Source organism: Berghia stephanieae, chromosome 4 (genome assembly GCF_034508935.2).
Source record: "Berghia stephanieae isolate SIO BIC M18660-M18661 chromosome 4, UCSD_Bste_1.3, whole genome shotgun sequence".
NCBI classification, from domain to species: Eukaryota; Metazoa; Mollusca; class Gastropoda; order Nudibranchia; family Aeolidiidae; genus Berghia; species Berghia stephanieae.
In genome coordinates this window covers 5138198-5147786 of record NC_088363.1, presented here as the reverse complement: position 1 = coordinate 5147786, position 9589 = coordinate 5138198, and the positions used below count along the sequence as shown (strand labels likewise).

At 36.9% G+C, this 9589-nt stretch overlaps 2 protein-coding genes across 2 annotated transcripts in view; one reads left to right on the top strand and one right to left on the bottom strand.

Moving 5' to 3' along the window:
* LOC144969939 (uncharacterized) overlaps positions 1–2444 on the bottom strand; it is a 16473-nt gene extending 14029 nt beyond the window's left edge. The window contains exon 1 of the mRNA XM_078909024.1: positions 2181–2444. The gene's annotated coding sequence lies outside the window, so the exon portion shown is untranslated. The remainder of the gene's footprint in view (positions 1–2180) is intronic.
* Positions 2445–9136: 6692 nt separating this feature from the next.
* LOC144969934 (uncharacterized) overlaps positions 9137–9589 on the top strand; it is a 40577-nt gene continuing 40124 nt past the window's right edge. The window contains exon 1 of the mRNA XM_078909017.1: positions 9137–9272. The gene's annotated coding sequence lies outside the window, so the exon portion shown is untranslated. The remainder of the gene's footprint in view (positions 9273–9589) is intronic.

Sequence of the window (9589 nt, the reverse complement as noted above, 5' to 3'; positions counted from 1 at the left end):
ATAAACTACAAGAAACCACAGTATCAGCAAAAAATTTGAATAAATTCAAAGCAGAGTTGGAGATAAGCAACATCCTAGGAAACAAGTTCAATTATAAAAATTGGTCCAATCATTAATAGATGAGGAGGAGCGAAGGAGACTACACCAAGTCTAAAAGCTCTATACACAGGTATCCAGGTATCTAGGTATTTTAACAGAGAATCAAAGCCCAGACCAATTTTGTAACAAATAATCCCAAAAATAATGTGTTCCCCAATCACTATTGATCGAAAGAAAAATATTTTTTTGAATGAACGTATAATGAACATATTGTCTAAATCATTCAATGCTATGAAATTTATATTTTGACAGGTGACTGTTTTTAATAATTCAAATTACAAGGGCACTTCATTCCATTAACCTTAAACTTATAATACGACACTGCAGTAGTAGTAGTAGTAGTAGTAGTAGTAGTAGTAGTAGTAGTAGTAGTAGTAGTAGTAGTAGTTAGTAGTAGTGAGTAGTAGTAGTAGTAGTAGTAGTAGTAGTAGTAGTAGTAGTAGTAGTAGTAGTAGTAGTAGTAGTAGTAGTAGTAGTAGTAGTAGTAGTAGTAGTAGTAGTAGTAGTAGTAGTAGTAGTAGTAGTAGTAGTAGTAGTAGTAGTAGTAGTAGTAGTAGTAGTAGTAGTAGTAGTAGTAGTAGTGTAGTAGTAGTAGTAGTAGTAGTAGTAGTAGTAGTAGTAGTAGTAGTAGTAGTAGTAGTAGTAGTAGTAGTAGTAGTAGTAGTAGTAGTAGTAGTAGTAGTAGTAGTAGTAGTAGTAGTAGTAGTAGTATGAGTAGTAGTAGTAGTAGTAGTAGTGTATAGTAGTGTAGTAGTAGTAGTAGTTAGTAGTAGTAGTAGTAGTAGTAGTAGTAGTAGTTAGTAGTAGTAGTAGTAGTAGTAGTATTTAGTAGTAGTAGTAGTTAGTAGTAGTAGTAGTAGTAGAGTAGTAGTAGTAGTAGTAGTAGTAGTAGTAGTAGTAGTAGTTAGTAGTAGTAGTAGTAGTAGTAGTAGTAGTAGTAGTAGTGTAGTAGTAGAGTAGTAGTAGTAGTAGTAGTAGTAGTAGTAGTAGTAGTAGTAGTAGTAGTAGTAGTAGTAGTAGTAGTAGTATGTAGTAGTAGTAGTAGTAGTAGTAGTAGTAGTAGTAGTAGTAGTAGTAGTAGTAGTAGTAGTAGTAGTAGTAGTAGTAGTAGTAGTAGTAGTAGTAGTTAGTAGTAGTAGTAGTAGTAGTAGTAGTAGTAGTAGTAGTAGTTAGTAGTAGTGTAGTTAGTAGTAGTAGTATGTAGTAGTAGTAGTAGTAGTAGTAGTAGTAGTAGTAGTAGTAGTAGTAGTAGTAGTAGTAGTTGTAGTACTTTTGCTGTAATAATATGTCATGACTATATAAACCATCTGTAAACAAAGCTCATAGTACAGTGTAAAAAACCATCATCGTTGTATTTTATTATGTTTCATGAAATGTGAAATTTTTTTAGTTATATCTGATGCCCACAAAGTCAAGTGTTTTTGGTTTTTTTTTAAAAAATGATTTTATCTAATTGTTAATTCATAATCCAATATTATATCCAACAATTAACCAGTAGATTTTTGACCAATCAAAACATAGAATTTGTGACACACCTTCACACGTGCTCGGACAAACATATTTGGTTGTTTATAAACAAGGAAATCGACCTATCTCTGGTCGTTGTTATTGTTTTTATGCGGCCAGATAGGTGACTAGTCGTCGCACGATTTTCTCGATCATATGGTAAATGTTTACGTTTATACATAGTTTTCTGTGTTGGTTCTTTTGATCGAGCAGTAGAACCGTGGGTATTTTCCAATCACTGCCATTGTTTACATTATGACGGCTGTCCGACAGGCGTGGTTATCTAGGTGTCTATTAATCTATTAATAAAATTTAAAAATAACTTGATTATTACATTATATTATTAAGATTATTATTTGTTTTGCTTTATTATTTACTTTGACTTTGATTTGTTATTTGGAAATATTTATATTCATGTATGAGTATGAGTTATATTGGCAATTGACTAGGGCTACTAAATAAACCTGTGAATTTGAAAAAAATAATTTTAATTGTAAATTTTCGAAACGTTTCCTGCACTTTTATTTTTATAAATATGAAATAAAAACAAACAAGTGACAAAAGTACAAGTTTACTTTTTCACAATACTTTGCCCAATTCAGAGACTTCTGCAGTGTTGATTCATCCCATTTTTTCAGCTGTTCAGATGCAGCTAAACTCCAAATCTGAGCAAAATTGTAAACATTTTTGAGGATGTAAATGCCAGACATTAACCCTTATCAGGGCTTCTTCGGGCGGGATATAAATAAGACGTCACCACTAGGGATTGATATGTGAAATGTGAAAATAAAGCTAAAGAATTTGAACACTTTTCGTTGAAAATGAAAGTGAAAGTGGATGGAAGTATGCAAATTTCAAGACTTCACTCTTGAAGAGTTTCCCCCTCTGTTACAAAAGGAAAGGGTCAAGTTTGATTTTCAATTGTCAGATCATCAAATAAATTCTACATCCATCTAGCTTTCATTTTTTTTAATTGATGCGAAATTCGAAAATTGTGTTCAGGTAATCATTAACTGCCACTTAGATTTTCTGCATTATCAACATTCACATCGACCATTACCAGTCTTGTCCAATGTTGTACACTGCTTGTTATTTACAAAAATATCCTACAGATGTCACAAGAGAGCTGCGCCGGTGTTACCAATACTTAGCTTCTATAACCAGGACAAATCATTCGTTTGGACAGAAAAATAAATAAAAACTTACCGCTTACCGTCAAAAGCAGTTTAGATTTGAAGATGCATTTGTTTTCTATCAAAAAACATTCGGTAATGGACAATCCTTGATGAATTTCAAAAGTTGTGTTGAAATTATATCCTAATTGTTTTCATTTTTAATTCCTCGCGAAATCGCCTGGGTCCCGTTTCTGTTATCAAGGTTCCGCCTAGCCAGGCAGGGTTGCCAGATCATTTTTGAGTAAGAGACCAAACTAGCTATAGCAAGAGGCCAGATTCCTCGCAGGAGCCCAAATACCACCAAACCCACCTTAGCCTCGCGAAAACTCTTTAGATTTGTTAAACAATTTAGATGGGATAAGGAAAATTCGTATATATAGAAGCATTAGCAAATGCAATCTGTGGCGTTAGCACGTGTTGCATTTAGATATTTAGATTGCCAAATAAAATAAGTTTTACCGGTACCAGAGTAAAACGATATAACGGGGAAAGTCAGAGGAAGCCAAACAGTTGGTTACAGGAGGCCAAGTGGCCAAACCAAATGCAATTTGGTGCATTAGTGCAGTAAAAATTGGTGCGCAAAATTAGTTCGTAGCGGATGCGAGACAGCGTGCGTGTGTGTGTGCGCGTGTGTGTGTGTGTGTGTATGTGCGTGTGTGTGTATGTGTGTGTGTCTCTTTCTTTTTTTTTTTTTTTTGGGGGGGGGGGGGGGGGGGGTGCGTACACGGTAACGGGGCATCTCGCCTCAGGATCTACGTACACGTAAACTGATTTGTTGCAACACATGCAATAGATGGTCTTCGCTGTCGTGACCGCGCGCGCTCGTGTGTGTGTGTGTGTGTGTTATATTTTTAAAAATCAAAACAATTTTAACCATTATTGGCGAGATTCCATCTTACACTCCCCAAACTCCAGATCTTAGTCTTAATGTTATCATTAAAAGCTTTGCGATTTATAGTTTAATTGAAGCCCGAGTCGAAATATACTCTTACTACTGCTCTCTTGGTGGAAACGATTTATTCTGCATAAGCAATCTGCAGAAAAAAAACTGTCACTGTAAAAGGTTAAAGTTTCACGAAGTACGCTCCGTGAACACCGCTGTAACATTCCTTTTAACTACCCCATCAGGCAACCCATTGTTTCTTTCATCTTTTCCCATTCCCCCTTCCTTTCCCCCCCCCCCCCATTCCCCCGCCCCTCTCTCTCTCTCTCTCTCTCTCTCTCTCTCTCTCTCTCTCTCTCTCTCTCTCTCTCTCTCTCTCTCTCTCTCTTGTCATAATGTTATCCCTTCCCCTTCCCATCTCATTGTAAAATGAAAACGTTCTGCTGTTTGCAGATACATGTATGATTGTTTTGTTTTTTCTCTCTCACTAGGCATTTGAAAAAAAAAACAAAAACCTGAAAAAAAAAAAAAACAACTTAACCTTTTAAAGGCGAATATCAATCTTACTTGGACCAAAAATAAAATCTTACCGTTTTCATCAAAAGACAAAAAACAAAATACAATTTAAAAACATGAGCTTTTATATAGGGCAATATCCACCCAACGTGCTCAAAGCGCTTTTTTATCAATATTCTTTACTGCTCTTATGGTGGAAACGTTTTTGTTTTTCTGCGTTAAAAATAATATAAATGAAGACTATTATTTGAAAACAAAAAAAATCAGTGTCACTGGCAAAGGGTTAATTGCAGTACTCCTGCATCCTGTGAGACTCCTACGGCACTTGCTAATCATAAAAAAGGAAATAGCAATCAACAATACTAAGGTGAAAAAAAAAGAAGAAAAAAAAAGTGGGGGGGGGGGAGCAAATCCAGTAGCAATGCAACCTTTTAGCGGCGAAATTCGATCTTTGACTTAACACCAAATCTTCTATCATCAAAAGACAAGTAACGGCAAAACGATTATAGACAATTGAAGTCCGAGTTGCGATAGTCTGACTGCTCTCTTGGTGGAAACGCTGTATTCCCCGTTAACAATGATAAAGATAAAAGCAAACTATTATCTAAAAGCAAAAAATTAGCTTCGCCGTTAAGGGGTTAAGAACACCTGCAACTGCTGCCAGCATCCTTGAGATGCTCTACGTCACCCAAGGTCACCACGTCTCCCTTTCGTCTTCATGCAACACCCCCCCCCCCCCCCTCACCCTCCACTCTCACGGTGGTGGTGGCGGCGGATAAAAAAGGCCTTTTTTTTCTTTTATTCAATCAACTTGACTGCTGGTGGACCCTAGGCCTCTCTACAAGTCCAAGAAATAATACTCACTTTTTCTCTTCGCCAACGAAAATATCTACCCCCTACCGGTCTAATTATTTGTAGCAGACGTCAAATTTCTCAAAACGGTCACGTGACACTGTAAAAACAACACAGGAAGTCCATGAAAGCTTATTTACGACATTTCCTTTGAACCGTGTAAACAACAAAATTTCGTTTTCATTCGACTCAACGGGTCAGATTGGCCGGTATTTTTTTAACGAACTAAAGTTCTGAAAAATCAAAATGTTTCTTAGAAAGGTGAAAGATGCTAGTTTTTGAAACAGAGGTAGGTTTTTAAAAAAAATCTTTATATTTTACGTGAATGCATGCTCAAGGCGAGTTGGACGTGCAGCGGAGGTTGGTCGGCCAAAGGCGAGGCTCTCAATATAACTTTCACCATGTCCTAATACAGAAACACAATATCGCTGATGAAATTAGGTGGAATGCGTGACGGAGGTGTATAAAAACGATCCGTTAAGATACACCGTCAGAGGAGGCGTATAAAAACACTACGTAACTGTATTATCCAGGACTATAAATATAAAAGTCCATAGCTACACAGAGTTTTGTGTGTTGGTCCAATATACTTCCGGGTGGCAATGTTGTGAGCTTCTTAGCAAAGCGCATACTGAAACTGATATACATTGTCATTTGTTGTTGTGGTCTAAATCTAAATCTAAAGTCTAAATATAGTACAAAATCGTCAATAGCCAAGGACCGTGTTAGTTCGTGAACTGCGAATTTAACTGCCACGGAATAGCGTTAGTGTCACCAACGGAGTGATGTTATTAATAACTATTCTCTATGTGACTGTGTGTCATTCCCTCGACCTCCTCTTTCTTCTTCGCCTTTTTCTTATCTTTTTCCCTACTCTCTCTCTCTCTCTCTCTCTCTCTCTCTCTCTCTCTCTCTCTCTCTCTCTCTCTCTCTCTCTCTCTCTCTCTCTCTCTCTTTCTTTTCTCCTCTATATCCGTCTCTCTTTGCTTCCCTACTCTCTCTCTCTCTCTCACTCTCTCTCTTACTCTCTCTCTCTCTCTCTTTCTTTTCTCCTCTATATCCGTCTCTCTTTGCTTCCCTACTCTCTCTCTCTCTCACTCTCTCTCTCTCTCACTCTCTCTCTCTCTCACTCTCTCTCTCTCTCTCTCTCTCTCTCTCTTTCTGTTCTCCTTTATCTCCGTCGCTCTTTTATTTACTCTTCTCTCCTCTTTTTGTCACGGACCATGCCAGTCGGTAAATCATCAACTATTTACTATTAACTGCCATGGACCGATGTTGTTGCACACATCTCATGAATGGGAGCGATCTATATTCAGATTTTTGTCCAACAAAGTCATCAATCACATGATTTGTTGCTGTCGAACGATTGGATAAGATTCGTGTGCGCTCGCAAAGCGAAGCTGTACTGAAATCACTGCATGCACCTGAAGAGTTCCAATTTGACTCTTTGGGAATTGATAAACCGTCAACTACCAAGGACTCACTCCTTGGCAATTGACAAAATTTTGGCTGTCATATTCAACGTCACAGACTCGTCTGTGGATAATCACAGGCCATTATCTACAGACACGTGGCCAGATAATCTTTTCACAAAATGCCAAAACAAGCCATGAATAAAATGCAGATGATCTAGAGAAATGTCATTCATTCATTTACTAAATGTGGTGTAAGTTTTACTGCCAGGATGCCCTTCCTGAGCAAACACTCCCCATTAATCCGGGCTTATGACCGGCCTCACAAGGTGCTGGATTGCACCCCACAAAGGGCTGGGTGAGATGGTCACTTGGCTGGACAAGAAAAGATAACATGAGAAATGAAGGTTCACTACAGTGAAGAATGTGTCAATAAAGATAAGAGAAGACAGATTGAAATGGTTTGGACATGATGGAGAGAGACGAGAGAGGGAGTACATGGGAAGGAAAGAATTGGATATACAATTAGTTGGGAAAAGGAAAAAGGGATACCCAAAAAATAGATGGATGAATAGGGTAAAGGACATTATGAAACAACTGGACCTGAAGGAAGATGATGCAAAAATGGATGTGCATAGAAATGTGACATTCATTATGGCAGCCCTGCAAAATGTAGATAAGCTGAAAGAAGAAGAAAAAAAAAGATCTAGAAAAGTGTCATATTGGAGATTTGTATACAATATCAGTCAAAAATCCTTTTTTTTTAACAGAAGAAGAAAATTTTTAAAGAAAGATGCCAACTCCAGTTTTTTCGTGCCAAAATGGAAGTTTTTACAATTTGAAACAAAACATCAATCTGGCATTTCCACCTTTTTTTCAGTCTGCAAGGAAATTGTTAATCAGTCTGGTGTCCACCCAGGGTCAACAATAATTAATAAAAAAGTTAAAAGTAAAAGATTAATCTAATCTGTCAATTTAATTGGTCTTCTTTTACTCGTATTCTCACCACTATATATGGGGGCAGCGTGGCTCAGCATTCCGGTCTTTGCTTCGTACCCAAAAGGTACCGAGTTCGACCACTCACAGCTGCGCTGCCTGGAGCAAGTCACCTCTCCCTAGTTCAATTTGCGGCACTGCACTGCGACTGATGCCTGAGTTATTCCAGTCTTCCCTTGGAATAGACCCTAGAGACAAATTTCCCCCCTTGGGATAAATGAAGGGAATGCAGAATGAGGGGAATCGTATTTATTTCTTTATATTATATCAAGGAATTTGATGATAGTTCGGAGTTGGATTAAAATTAACATTTTTTTTAAGGTTTTGCGTTAAAATGAATCAGCAAGGAATGAGACATTTACTTTATCAAAAGACTTATAAACACAAATATTCTTTTTCTTAAATATATTTTTTCTATGTTGTTTCTGGGTGGGGATCCTGACCTCCCATAGCGGGCAGGGGGGTCAATACTTCTATCCCCCTATGTCTGTTTTCCAACATGCTTTCTGTCTTTGTCTTGTAATGGGATTACTTGGTTTTGTCCTGGCCCTGGCTGGGAGGGAAAGAGTCAAATGCATAGTTATTGTTTTGAGAGATGATATTTTTTTCCTTGTAAATCATCTCTCTGTTATGTATTATTATATTTATTTTTAATGTATAATATAAGCATCTGAGTGTATTCCTCCTTGTTGGATTTTGTGCTTGTGTCCGGATGAGACTTATAGGTGATCTCAAGCTAAGTACACATCTGATCCCTATTTGTTCCCAGTTCCCCTTTGTCTTACATTCTCTTGAGTGCTTTAATTGTAATTCTAGAACTTTTTATGATCCCATTTTCTTCCTTTTTACTGGCACTGATATAACCTAAATGTGTTGCAAGTGCCGTAAAACCCTTAAAAACAAACAAAAACAAATTTTCTATGTTGCCTGAAGTTTTAACACTTTTTTATTCACAGATTTCTATGCAATGGGAATCAAACAACTGAATTGATTTAGTTGTTAAATTTCATAAGAGGAAGAGAGAGAAAAATGATTGTGTTGAGAGAAATCAAAGTGAAAAATTATCTTCAAGGAACCAAAGCTCTCAAGATTCGTCACTACCTCGGGGCTGTGTTTGTTGCTGTATTTTTACTGCCAGGAATACCACTATAGTAAGTGCTCTTTGCTTAGATGTTCTCTACATCGGTAGATAGCTCTTGGATCAACTTCTAATCGCATTTTGAAGTAGTATTTTCATATGAATTGCAGTTTTAAAAGGCATGTTGAATTACTTTTGTTTATACTTTTTATTTTGTCCTTTAATATAAGTTTCACGTCTTATTTAATGTGATTCCTTGTGATCAAGTGGAATTACACTCACCTTAAAACTGCTCGGTTTCTGGTTTAACCCCTTAGGAAAGACTCTTTACTCACATTATCTCACAGCACTAAGGTGTACAACGGGTACTTGACTTTCAAAACATTTTTTTTTTCAAAATTGTCCTTACAGGCTTCATGTCTCATCATAAATGTTGGGGTTCCCTTTTGGCTTTTGATCTGTAGTAAAATGATTTTAGCACATTTTGCGGATATTGCACAATATAATATAAGCTCGGTTTTGTCTTTTTGGTTAGTTTTGTTGTGTTTTATTTTAAATATGATTCTTATTCTTACTCAAATCTATTTTTATCCTATAGTTACACCTACCAGAAAGACAGGCCGAAGATCCTTGAGGAAAGGATAAAGAGACAAGAGGCCGAGATGGAAAAGGCCAGAAAGTATTTTGAACTCAAGACCATGTTGTACGAATCTCAAGCTGCCGACGACCATCACGGGCCAGAACAGAGAAAATAGGTTGGGAATTTTAAGAATATTTGGAATAATTCATTCATTCATAGCTCCACGCCTATGGAACGCACTTAGTCCTCGGACAAAGTCCTGTGAAAATTTATCATCTTTCAGGAAATGTCTGAAGACTGAGTTGTTCCGCGAGGCTTATTTTTCATAAAATAGACGTTACTTTGATTTTGTTTTTTTGTATGCATGCTTATTATGTATCATGTAGTGTCGTGATTTTTAATTTTGTTGTTTTTAAACATTTTTATTTTTATTATGTAAAGCGCCGCAGAGCATGATTAACGTGGATGTTTAGGCGCTATATAAATTCATTA